The sequence below is a fragment of the Polypterus senegalus genome, chromosome 14 (genome assembly GCF_016835505.1).
Source record: "Polypterus senegalus isolate Bchr_013 chromosome 14, ASM1683550v1, whole genome shotgun sequence".
Classification (NCBI taxonomy): domain Eukaryota; kingdom Metazoa; phylum Chordata; class Cladistia; order Polypteriformes; family Polypteridae; genus Polypterus; species Polypterus senegalus.
Window position 1 is genome coordinate 12,500,718 of NC_053167.1, and position 12,813 is coordinate 12,513,530.

Here is a 12,813-nt window from a genome sequence, read left to right on the forward strand (position 1 = left end):
ATTGAGGCACACCTAGTAATATGATATCCACAAAAAGACACACATACAAAAAATAGTATAAAGTAGAATGTAATTATATACAATATATATTTGCATGTACTTGTTTATACACATATTGTATTTAAGTAATATTTGTTATTAAGACTGGCTGTACTCTAACACTGCTGTCTATGAACAGAAACTCTCTGAATCTACTAGTGTGAGCACCAATGGTCCTATCTGTTGCATTAGTAACATTTTCATGAATTGCTGCTTAGAAGTTCCCTGTAATTTGTCCACAGCCAGTTTTCATTTCCAGTGCATGCCATTTAAATGGATGCTTAAAATCCATCCATCCATCCATTATCCACTGCTTATCTGAGGTCAGGTTGCGGGGACAACAGCCTAAGCAGGGAAGCCCAGACTTCCTTCTCCTCGGCCACCTCCTCCAGCTACTCTGGGAGGACCCCGAGGCGTTCCAAGGCCAACCGGGAAATATAATCCCTTCAGCGTGTCCTGGGTCTGCCGCATGGCCTTCTCCCAGTGGGGCATGCCCAGAACACCCCCCCCAGGGAGGCGTCCAGGGGGCATTCTAAACAGATACCCAAACCAACTCAACTGACTCCTCTCAATGCAGAGGAGCTGTGACTCTACTCCGAGTCTCTCCCGGATAACTGAACTCCTCACCCTATCTCTAAGGGAAAGCCCAGCCACCCTGCGAAGAAAACTCATTTTGGCCTCTTGTATCTGCAATCTTGCTCTTTCAGGTCACTACCCAAGGCTCGTGGCCATAGCTGAAGGTAGGAACGTAGATCGACTGGTAAATCGACAGCCTCGCCTTTCGGCTCAGCTGTCTCTTCACTACGACAGACCGTTACAGAGCCCGCATTACTGCGGATGCCACACCGATCCATCTGTCAACCTCCCGTTCCATTCTTCCCTCACTCATGAACAAGACCCCAAGATACTTGAACTCCTCCACTTGAGGCAGTAATGTGTTCTCAACCCGGAGAAAGCATTCCACCCTGTTCCGGCAGAGAACCATGGCTTTGGATTAAGAGGTGCTGATTCTCATCCACTCGGCTGTGAACCGCTCCAGTGAGAGCTGGAGGTCACTGTCCAATAAAGCCAACAGAACCACATCATCCGCAAATAGCAGAGACGAGATTCTGAGGTCACCGAACCAGACCCCCTCCACTCCTTGGCTGCGCCTAGAAATTCTGTCCATATAACTTATGAACAGAATCAGTGACAAAAGGCAGCCCTGGCGGAGTCCAACCTCAACAGGAAACGAGTCTGACTTATTACCGGCAATGCGGACCAAGCTCCTGCTCCTCCTGTACAGGGACTGAATGGCTCATAACAACGAGCCTTGTACCCCATACTCTTGGAGCACACCCCACAGGATGCTTCAAGGGACATGGTCAAATACCTTCTACAAATCCACAAAACACATGTGGACTGGATGGGCAAACTCCCATGCCCCCTCCAGGATCCTGGCCAGGGTGTAGAGCTGGTCCAGTGTTCCACGGCCGGGACAGAATCCTCATTGTTCCTCTTGAATTTGAGATTCGACCATCGACTGAACTCTCTTCTCCAGCACCCTTGAATAGACCTTACCGGGGAGGCTGAGGAGTGTGATCCCCCTATAGTTGGAGCACATCCTCCGGTCACCCTTCTTAAAAAGGGGGACCACCACCCTGGTTTGCCAATCCAGAGGCCCTGCCCCCAGTGTCCATGCAATGTTGCAGAGATGTGTCAACCAGGACAGACCCACAACATCCAGAGCCTTGAGGAACCCAGGGTGAACCTCGTCCACCCCAGGGGCCCCACCAACTTGGAGCTTTTTAACTACATCAGCCCCTGTTATGGACGGGCTCCCCCAACCCCTCCACCTGGAGTCCTCGAGCTCTGGTTCCTCTAAGGAAGACATGCTGGTGGGACTGAGAAGATCCTCGAAGTATTCCTTCCACCGGTCAATAACATCTCCAGTTGAAGTCAGCAAGGCCCCATCTCCACTGTACACAGTGTTAGTGGAGCACCACTTTGCCTTACTGAGGCACCTGACAGTTTGCCAGAACCTTCTCGGTGCCGACTGAAAGTCGTTTTCCATGGCTTCCCCAAACTCCACCCATGCCCGAGTTTTTGCCTCTGCAACAGCTGATGCCGCCACACGCTTGGCCCGCAGGTACCCCTCAGCTGCCTCTGGAGTCCCACTGGTCAAACAGACCCGATAGGACTCTTTCTTCAGCTTGACAACTTCTCGAACCTTAGGTGTTCACCACCGAGTTCGTGGATTGCCGCCATGAGAGGCACCGACAACCTTGTGGCCACAGCTCCGTTCTGCTGCTTCAACAATGGAGGTTCGGAACATGGCCCATTCAGACTCAATGTCCTTCACCTCCCTCGGAATGAGATTGAAGTTTTGCCGGAGGTGGCAGTTAAAGATCTTTCTGACCGGTTCCTCCGCCAGATGTTCCAAGCAGACCCTCATTATACGTTTGGGTCTGCCTGGTCTGTCCGGCAGCCTCTCCTGCCATCTGATCCAACTTACCACTAGGTGGTGATCAGTTGACAGCTCAGCCCCTCTCTTCACCTAAATATCCAAGACATAAGGTCGCAGATCTGATGACACGATTACAAAGTCGATCATTGAGCTGCGACCTTGGGCATCCTGGCGCCAAGTGCACTTATGGACACCCTTATGTTTGAACATGGTGTTCGTTATGGACAATCCATGACCAGCGCAGAAGTCCAACAACTGAACATCACTCAAGTTTAGATCAGGGAGGCCATTCCTCCCAATCACACCTCTCCAGGTTTCACTGTTGTTGCCAACGTTAGCGTTTAAGTCTCCCAGCAGGATGATAGTCCCCCAAGAAGCTGCACCTCGCAGCGTCTCTTCCAGGGACTCCAAGAAGGCTGGGTACTCTGAACTGTTGTTCGGCGCATAACCGGGAGAACCCCAACGTGCAGGCCTCGAGCCGGGGGGGCCATAAGCAAGCCCACCCCTGCCCGACGCCTCTCACCCACAGCATCTCCAAAGTGGAACAAAGTCCAGCCTCTCTCAAGAGGAATGGTTCCAGAGCCCAGACCGTGCGTAGAGGTGAGCCCGACTATATCTAGCCGGTACCTCTCAACCTAAAATCCATATAACTGAATTTGTGCCAAAACCTGACTACAATTTCAAGTCAGTTTTTAGTACTAGGGTGTTGTACCGTGTTAGCCATTATGGATGCAATGAGAAGTCAAGGAAAATTATTTCTTTTATTGGCTAACTGAACAGATTACAGTGTGCAAGCTTTTGAGGTAACTCAGGCCTGTTTTTCAGGCAGGTCAGACAGTTTTTGATGAACAGTGAAGCGAGACAATCAAATGTGATATGTTTATTCAACTGCAATTCTGTGCCCAATTTTCAGTAAATGTATTTTAATCTCCACAGGCAGAACTCTAGGAGTCTTCTTGCTTATGTATAGAGTGATCTCCCTGCAGTACTTTTATTAAATTAAATACTGCTTATTGCAGGTATATTAAATACTACACATAAAAAGAAATGGAAATGATTTTCAGGCTGAGGATAATCCACATTAACAGTGAGACTTTCTTTAAAAATCTGAATCTCTGTTATAGGCTGATGAATCTTCAAATTGTATTATTTGCGTTTTTTCCTTTGAAATATGTTAGTGGCCATAGCGAGGATCATATAAGAGAAATAGTGAACTTAATAATAATAATTCTTTACATTTATATATCAATTTTCTCACTACTCAAAGCACTTCAGGGAGTGGGGAGTCATTCAGTCACCACTAATATGTGGTATCTACCTGGATGATATGACAGCAGCCATTTTTGTGCCAGTACACTCACCACACATGAGCTATAAAGTGATGAGAGATAGTTAGCCTTGTGTATGGATGAATAGTAACTTTCTCAAGTTAAACAGAGAGATAACTGAAATCGTAGTGATTGGCAATAATGGATACAATGAGGCTATTAGAAATAAACTGGATACATTAGGATTAAAAGTCAAGACGGAGGTAAAAAGCTTAGGGGTGATTGTTGATTGTAATCTGAATTTTAAATCGTATATTAATCAGATCACCAGGACAGCATTTTTTCACTTAAGAAACATAGCTAAAGTTAGACCTCTTATATCACTGAAAGATGCTGAGAAATTAGTTCACGTGTTTGTTTTCAGTCGACTAGATTACTGTAACGCACTCCTCTCAGGACTACCCAAAAAAGACATACTGTAAATCGTTTGCAACGAGTGCAGAATGCAGCTGCTAGAATCCTAACTAGGAAAAGAAAATCCAAGCACATTTCTCCAGTTTTGATGTCACTACACTGGTTACCTGTGTCATTCAGGATTGACTTTAAAATTCTGCTTATGGTTTATAAAGCCTTAAATAATCTCGCCCCATCTTATATATCGGAATGTCTGACACCTTATATTCCAAATCATAACCTCAGATCCTCAAATGAGTGTCTCCTTAGAATTCCAAGAACAAAACTTAAAAGAAGTGGTGAGGCGGCCTTCTGCTGTTATGCACCTAAAATCTAGAATAGCCTGCCAATAGGAATTCGCCAGGCTGATACAGTAGAGCAGTTTAAAAAACTGCTGAAAACACATTACTTTAACATGGCCTTTTCATAACTTCATTGTAATTAAAATCCTGATACTCTGTATATCCAACTCATTATAATAACTATTCATGGTGGCTTTAAAATCTGTACTAACCCCTACTATCTCTTCTGTTTCCTTTTCCGGTATCCTTTTGGTGGTGGCTTGCACCACCACCATCTACTTAAAGCATCATGATGTTCCAACAATGATGGATGGATTTAAAGCCAGAAGCCTGTATGACCATCAACATCAAGTAACTCCGTGAAAACCCTAACTACAAAGAGGACTATTTCATTTATGTGAGGTAGAATGCCCAGAGGGGACTGGGCGGTCCCGTGGCCTGGAACCCCTGCAGATTTTATTTTTTTCTCCAGCCGTCTGGAGGTTTTTGTTTGTTTTTTTCTGTGCACCCTGGCCATCGGCCCTTACTCCTTTTCTATGTTAACTAATGTTGTCCTATTTTAATTTCTTATTTTGTCTTTTCTTCATTATGTAAAGCACTTTGAGCTACTTTTTGTATGAAAATGTGCTATATAAATAAATGTTGTTGTTGTTGTTAGCCAATTAGAGGCAGGGGATGATTAGGTGGTCAGAATGATTAGGCCATGGAGGGCAATTTAGCCTGGACATCAGGATACACCCTACTCTTTACAAAGGATGCCCAGGGATCTTTTATGACCACAGTGAGTCAGGACCTCGGATTTAGGTCTCATCCAAAAGGACGGTGCCATTTTTAGAACACATTGTATCCATCACTGCACTGAGGCTTTGGGATCCACAGACAGAACACAGGGTAGGTGCCCTCTGCTGTTTCACTAACACCTGTTCCAGCAGCAACCCAAGCTTTTCCTAGATGGTCTCCCATTCAGGCACTAGCTGGGCCCTGGGCCCGAACATACTTAGTTTCAGGTGGACAACCTGTTCTGAAGTGTAGGTGGTATGGCTGCTGGTTGTGATACCTCTAACAGCATACTGTGCAAAGAAACGCAGCAGAGGTTATGAAAAAGGTGAAGTTTGTTATATTGTAAATGAAGTCTTGAATATATGGGAAGAACACAGCGGTTACAGCTGCTGCTTCTACTCCAGGGTCTTGTGTTTAAATACCAGCCTGGGAGTTGTCAGTGTATAGTTTGAACTATTTGAACAAAAACACATGCATACACAATGGGAGCAAGTGGTGTTCCTCAAACATCTGTGGAACAATATGTGCTCAATTTGTATTATATTTATGTGGATATACTTACTGTATGTGTCTAATCAGGGTTTGCATTCTGCTCTGTTAATTTTAAATCCTATCACTAGGAAAATATAGGTTGGTGTTTAACAAAAAGAAATGAACTGGGTTTCATGTCTATTAAATTATTTCACACTAGTTATTTTCTTTAAGTTGTAAACAAATCTGTATCTTTATAGGCACAGAGTATTTTGGTGTTTCAAGGACATGCAGTTACTGATAAGAGAATTCATGATCTCTATAAGCAGTAAAACCAATAAATGATTGCTAACCAAGGGTCACCAGACATGACCTAACTCTTGCTGGTATGAAGTAAGATTTATGGAAAGAGTGGTGTTAAGATTTCCAAGCTATAAAAACAACAGACTGCTTTAACTGGTATTCAGAATGTTAACGTAAAGTTCTGGAGTAGCATTAATGTTATTAAATACCTCCTTTTGTTAAATTAAAATATTGTGGCTTATTTTCTTCCACACATCCCAAAGAATAACTTTTTTGGTTAATTGTGGCCTCTAAAATTGACCTGTATGATTTAGTAAAGGTGAGAATGAACCCTCTGAGAGGCTGGCCACCCCAGCCAAATCTTGTTTTTGCATTGTGCTCAATGCTGCTAGGCTAGGCTGCACTCTGGTTTTGGTATGGGATGTTCGGGAATAAAAGCCTCTTACAGGTTTACAGAGCTGGTGTAAAGGGGACCGGCAGACTGAAAGTTTTTTCATTTCTCCCAAGGTGCTTAAACAAAGGACACTTTAAGGCTCCAGGGGCTTGAATTCTTGTTTTTGTGATCTTTCCCCTCTAGCATCAAAAACAATAAAATAATGGACATAACTAGCTGAAGACAAAGAGGACCTACTAAAGTTAACCTTGGAAACTATCTAAGGAAATGAATAATAGTAACAGACCAATGAGTAAAAATTATAACTGAAACAGAAAACTGTCTGTAAAATGAAAAACCACACACTGCAGGGTTTGACCCAGAACTTAACAAACATAACACCAGGAATATGTAGCACGTTCGGGAAAAATGTACTAGATAAATAAAACATGCTCTTCTATAATCTTTGACCTTTACAGGGCCACAAGTCTATTTTGTGTCTAGCCAACCAGTTGGCAATAAATGTAAATCTTATTGCTATGACAATTTCCAAAAGGGTGAACTTTTAAGTAGGAGGGTAAAGCCAGCCATTTTATAATCAACCATAATCTAATAATAACAATAATATCTATAATAATATTATTATAACATATGCTACAATACTACTAATAATAATCATTACTAATTATTAATATTAATTATTATTAAAACTATTCCTACGGTTATTAATTACTATTAATAAATAATAATTACTACTAATAATAATAATAAGCAGGCATATTTTTTACTTTTATCATGATTAGGGTGCGTGTGAACATCTTCAGTGCTATTTTTTAGGTCCTTCTATCGCTGCCTTTTTGAGAAGCGTCATTGATGCCACTTCTCACATTGTGGCTTCTAGGGTCGTGACCCACAGGTGATCAGTGTGACTGGATAAAATGTCTGCTGGAGCTTCCTTTCGTTATCTGACCTATGGACACAAACATCCTAAAATAATACTTAAAAGAAATCTTTTGCACTTCTCACGAGTTTTGTTTGGTTTGACTTCTTGCCTGTTTTTCCAACTTCAATTTGTGTCTCTTATTAGGAACTGATAGATCGGCTTAATTTTGTCTGTTTCGGTTTCTTTTTTGCACTTCTTCTGGTATAGCTCTGTACATATTTACCTATCCACTCTATCTCCTTCATCTCCAAATTAAATTAGGAAATAATTAATTTCACTTACTTTTTTAGCAATAATTATACTCAGTACATACGTCTGTGACTACTAATTAGTATAAAATTCAAAAAAATTCTTTTACTCTGATGGGTTGATAGAGAAAGAAAGTCGAAAATTGTGACAAGCCAAACTGAACCCCAACCCTCACAAAGACATTAGCAGCCCAGGATTCTGCTTGTGCCCAGTAAGATACCTGCACATTCGCTGGTGTGAAAGCAATCAAACCAGTTTTGGACTTTCACATTCTGCTTTATAACGTCAGGTGTTAGGGACCCTGTCTGCAAACAATTGCTTGCCATGCCAAGGTCCACTTGGAGATCAAAGAAACACACGACGGAAGGGTTTTATAGCAGGACCGACCCTTCTGTTATAAAGTAGTCCTTCACTCTAAGAAATTTTGGGCGATAATAATATTTATCTCCTTAATTAAAGCATATATTAAAATAAATACAGATTTTACAACTATAAATTGACCAGCTAAAAAATAGAAAGAAGCAGCTGAAGGAGTTATTTACGTAGCAAATTATATGACATTTAGCACAGATAACAATGTGCTTGTAGAGCAAACTCTATCGATGCAGCAGACCAGCGCCAGGCACACAGACATTCCCAATGGCAAAGAGCCTGTACACAACTGGCCCACCAGCGGGTTAGTTAAACACCACCCATTGAACTCTCAGAAGGCTATTCAAAGTCTAAACAAATACAGAATTAATCTTTCGCAGAGAACTACAAATATATGCCTTGCAAAGAGAAGGTCATCAGAATGCCACTCTGCTTTTAATGTGATTCAGTTTCATTGTTAAATTTATCAAAGTCTATTATAAAAGAAGCATTTTGTGGATATCATACAGTTTATGCAAAAGACATCTCTCATCTTGCATTTTATGGCCCTAGTCTTGGATGCTTATTGTATACAAAGGGACATAAAGCTTTTCCCTGTTGAATAATACCATCCTCTTTGAAAAAGTATGTAATGGGGGACCTAGGTATTAAGTCCCCAGATTGTATGAGGTGTTGGAAACGGCTAGCTTGAAACTTAAATATGTACAGTACTTTAAAGCAAAATAGCTGATTGCATAACTATTCAAGTCAGTTTTTAGTAGATGAACCTTTGGCAGCCATGACAAGTTTAAGTCAGTGTGCACAGATCTCAATCAGCTTTACACATCCTGAGACTGTCATTTGCCCCCATTCTTCCTTGCAAAGCTGCTCAAGCTCTGACAGGTTGCACAAACATCTTGTGTGAACAGTCTATTCCAAGTCCAGCCGCAAATTCTTAATTGGATTGTGATCTGGACTTTGAATCAGCCATTCCAGGACATTAACACACTCAACACAAATGAATAGGTCATTGAAAAAACTTTGTGTGCAAGGTTACAAACAACAATAGAAGTTGCAATTAAAAAATACATTTAAATATCAATTCACCAGTCACACAGTGCGCAAAATAAAAACATTACATAAGTAGACAACTTAGACTTACTGACAATCCTTACACTATATAATGCATAACAATAACACAAATAGTTGTGGTGTAGTAGAATGTAGAGGTGAAGGAAAAGGAGCCTGAATGTTTGGAGTGATAAGGGTTACTACTGGTCATTATGCAGACTTCAGCATCCTAACAAGTGTGATAGAAATACTGTATACCATCTGAAGAATAAAGTATTCAAACTCACAATATTGAACTTTGAATTAAGCAATATATAAAATAAATAAAATCAAGACATTTATTTAAACTCCTAAACCTCAAAAAGGTCCAGAGAAGAGGGACTAGGCTCATTCCAGGGCTACAGGGGATGAATTATGAGGACACATTAAAAGAACTGAGCCTTTACAGTTTAAGAAAAAGAAGATTAAGAGGTGACATGACTGAAGTGGTTCAAATTATGAAGGGAACTAGTCCAGAGGATCGAGATTGTTATTTTGAAATGAATTCATCAGGAACACAGGGATACAGTTGGAAACTTGTTAAGGGTAAATTTCAAAAACATTAGGAAGTTTTTCTTTACACAAAGAAAGATAGACACTTGGAATAAGCTACCAAGAAGTGTGGTAGACAATAAGACTTTGGAGACTTTCAAAACTCAACTTGATGTTTTTTTGGAAGAAATAAGTGGATAGGACTGGCGAGCTTTGTTGAGCTAAAAACATGCCTAAATGCTTAAACAAGTCATAATTTTACCTGTTGAAATCTTTATTTGATGTCTTGTATCTTTAAATCAATATTAGTGTACACTGCTATGTATTGACCCAAATTTTGAATCTTTTATTGACTTGAATCTTTACCTTTTGCTTAATTTCTTTGGAATGAGAAAAACTAGCTTTATTATTGGCCCCATGTAACAATCAACCCGAGAAAGACCAACACTTATCGATTATTCATGTAAACATTTTGAATTCTGCATGATGTGAGGCCTTTGCATTTGGGATGCATACTGCACATAGAGGGGGGAGCAGAGAAGAGAACAATTAAAGAAAGAAAGAAAGAAAGAAAGAAAGAAAGAAAGAAAGAAAGAAAGAAAGAACACACCCAGACAAGATGCCTGGATTCCCAAATAAATTGGGCATTCTTTAGAAAAATACAGCACTTTGTTTTCTTCAGTTAGTATAAATGTAAATCAAAAACATTTTAGGCTTCAACTTCATAAGGATATACTATGGGGCTGAGTTTGAAATAGAGCCGCCGTTTTTTAAAAATTAAATCACATAGAGCACATGGGGCCCATGATCAGAGGACTGATGTGGTGGGGTGAGGGGGCTGTTGAGCTTATTGCATTGTCCATTTTTGTTGCTTGGTTTACTTGACTTGAGTCAGATGACTCATCCCACCCTAACCTTAACCATAGAGTAACTAGGCATATCACATAATATCATTGAAGTATAATGTTAAGTGACCACCTTCACAACGGAGCAAAGTTCTGGAGATCTGCAGCTTGACTCTATTGGTGTTATTGTTGTTTCATGAATTATCACATTAATACCATTGACAGTCACTTTTTGTTATAATGTTCCATTAGTGAGCAGAGATAAATGGCTTCAAGTCAACACCAGCCAGGAGCACAGAAAATATGAAGATTGTGCTGCACTAGTTGTAGCTGTGTTTACAAATCTAAATTTGTCTACCTTCCAGCAAGCTAGCTAATGATACATTAATTACGACTACACTAAAGCTAGTGGTTTGCGGGAGTAACAATGGAGTAGTATTATGTTGATACTGTGTTTAACAGACATTATCCAATGTTACAGTTCCTAGCTGACGCATGGTTGAGGACTATTTATTACCACCATACAGACCTCAGGACTTCTACATGCTGTTAAAGGCTGCCAACATTAGTCAACATATAAGGAGCTCTGCGAGTTTCTGCATTGATGACACATTTTTAAACATCACCAAATACACATGAGGCTTTCTTACCTGCTAGTTAGTTATTATGTGAATTGTGGAAAAGCCCCAAGCAAGCAACACGGACATACAGAAAGAGTATTGAGCTCAGATGAACTTCAACTGTTGGCTAATTTTATTTTTAGGTAACATCACTGATTTAGTTAATGTCTTATTGCTATCCACTGTCATTGAAGAACAATATGAAGGTTAGATAAATTCATAAGTGTAGGGGATGCATTTACATGTTCATTTTTCTTAATTCTCAAAAATATGCAAATTCATTTTAACCCTGTATTTACTGCATTAAATTTATTGAACAAGTTTAGTACTAATATTAGTAGTTGTCCTTGTACTATATAATAATAATAATAATAATGATAATAATAATATAACTAGTAGCAGTAACAGTACTAGTAGTAGTATTAGTATTAAAATTGTTTTTGTTGTCATTCTATCACATGTCACAAGTGATGCTGTTGGTTATACCAAGTAACAAAGATTAGCAGCACGCTGACATTCTGGACTATTATTATTATTACTTGCTGTGTACGCCCATGCTGTAAAAAGCCTGGGCTCCTAGAAACCATGGATTCTGGTACTTCAGTCAATTGAAGGTTCTCCTTCCTCGGAGGTTTTGTTTTGCCGTTGTGCTAGCCTCCAATGTCTATCAGTTGATAAGTGAGTTCCTCTCTCCTCAGAGGTTTCATTTTGCCGATGTGCTCGCCTCGCTTGTGTATTAGCAGCTAAGTGAGTTTGTCTTTTGTCGGTGGTTTCACTTTGGTGACAGAGTCGATTTCTTTGAGCTTCATGCTGTACCCTTGCACTTCCGGGCCGGACAAACGGACACACACTTCCACGCATAGATGTTTATATATAAGATTATTATTACATTAGTTAGACCTTCATTTATAAAGGGAACAAATCAATTGGTATATCTTTGCCCTTAAATTCCATTAAAGTCCAGATTTATGGATAGTCCTCTGATTGCAGCAACTCTCGTGTTTACAGCTGTCAATTGTAGATGGAAGGTTTTTGTAAACTTAAGCTCATCACGACAAGCTGGAAGTTATCTATGACTCAACAGGCTGACATCAGCATTAATTCCAATGATGCACAGAAACTGTCGTGAGATGTCCTCATAGAGGACTTTGCCTTAAGAAAATGTAAATATATACTGTTGCGATATGCAGCAAAGAGAGTGAAGAAATCCCTAAACATTAATTTTTCTAGTTGTGATTATTTTAAAAAGGCATATGTATTAGATGTTTAAAGTTATAGTTACATTTGTAATGTGTGCTTCTTTATTTATTTTTGTGTACATTATATATACATTATACTGTATGTGTGTATATATATATATATATATATATATATATATATATATATATATATATTTTTTCTTTTTTTTTTTCCAGATTAAAGCTGTTATAAGAAGTACTAATGCGGAGTATTCAGGAAATCCCCAGTTTGGCCAGCGGTGACACTGTACAGAAGCAGTACAGTGTGTAGATGCTGGATAACCTGAATAATAATAAGTATCACACCTCTGAAGATTCATTCCTGCCTAGTCGATGTGTACCAGAATCAGGTTGATACCAGATATTTTTGTCTTTTAGGCATCCTTGATGACTTAGCTCAGAAATAAGAACTATGGACCATAAAGGTCAAATGCTAGAACCTTGTAATTCATATGTTTTACTATGCAAGAGGTAATCTTTAGCCACATATAAATATCACCCCCATGCAACACACCTTTTAAAGGTTATAT

General features: G+C 40.0%; 1 protein-coding gene across 1 annotated transcript in view; it reads right to left on the reverse strand.

The window, feature by feature from the left end:
- Window positions 1-12,813, reverse strand: part of slc13a3 (solute carrier family 13 member 3) — a 128,540-nt gene that overhangs the window by 62,572 nt on the left and 53,155 nt on the right. The gene's annotated exons all lie outside the window — the stretch shown is intronic.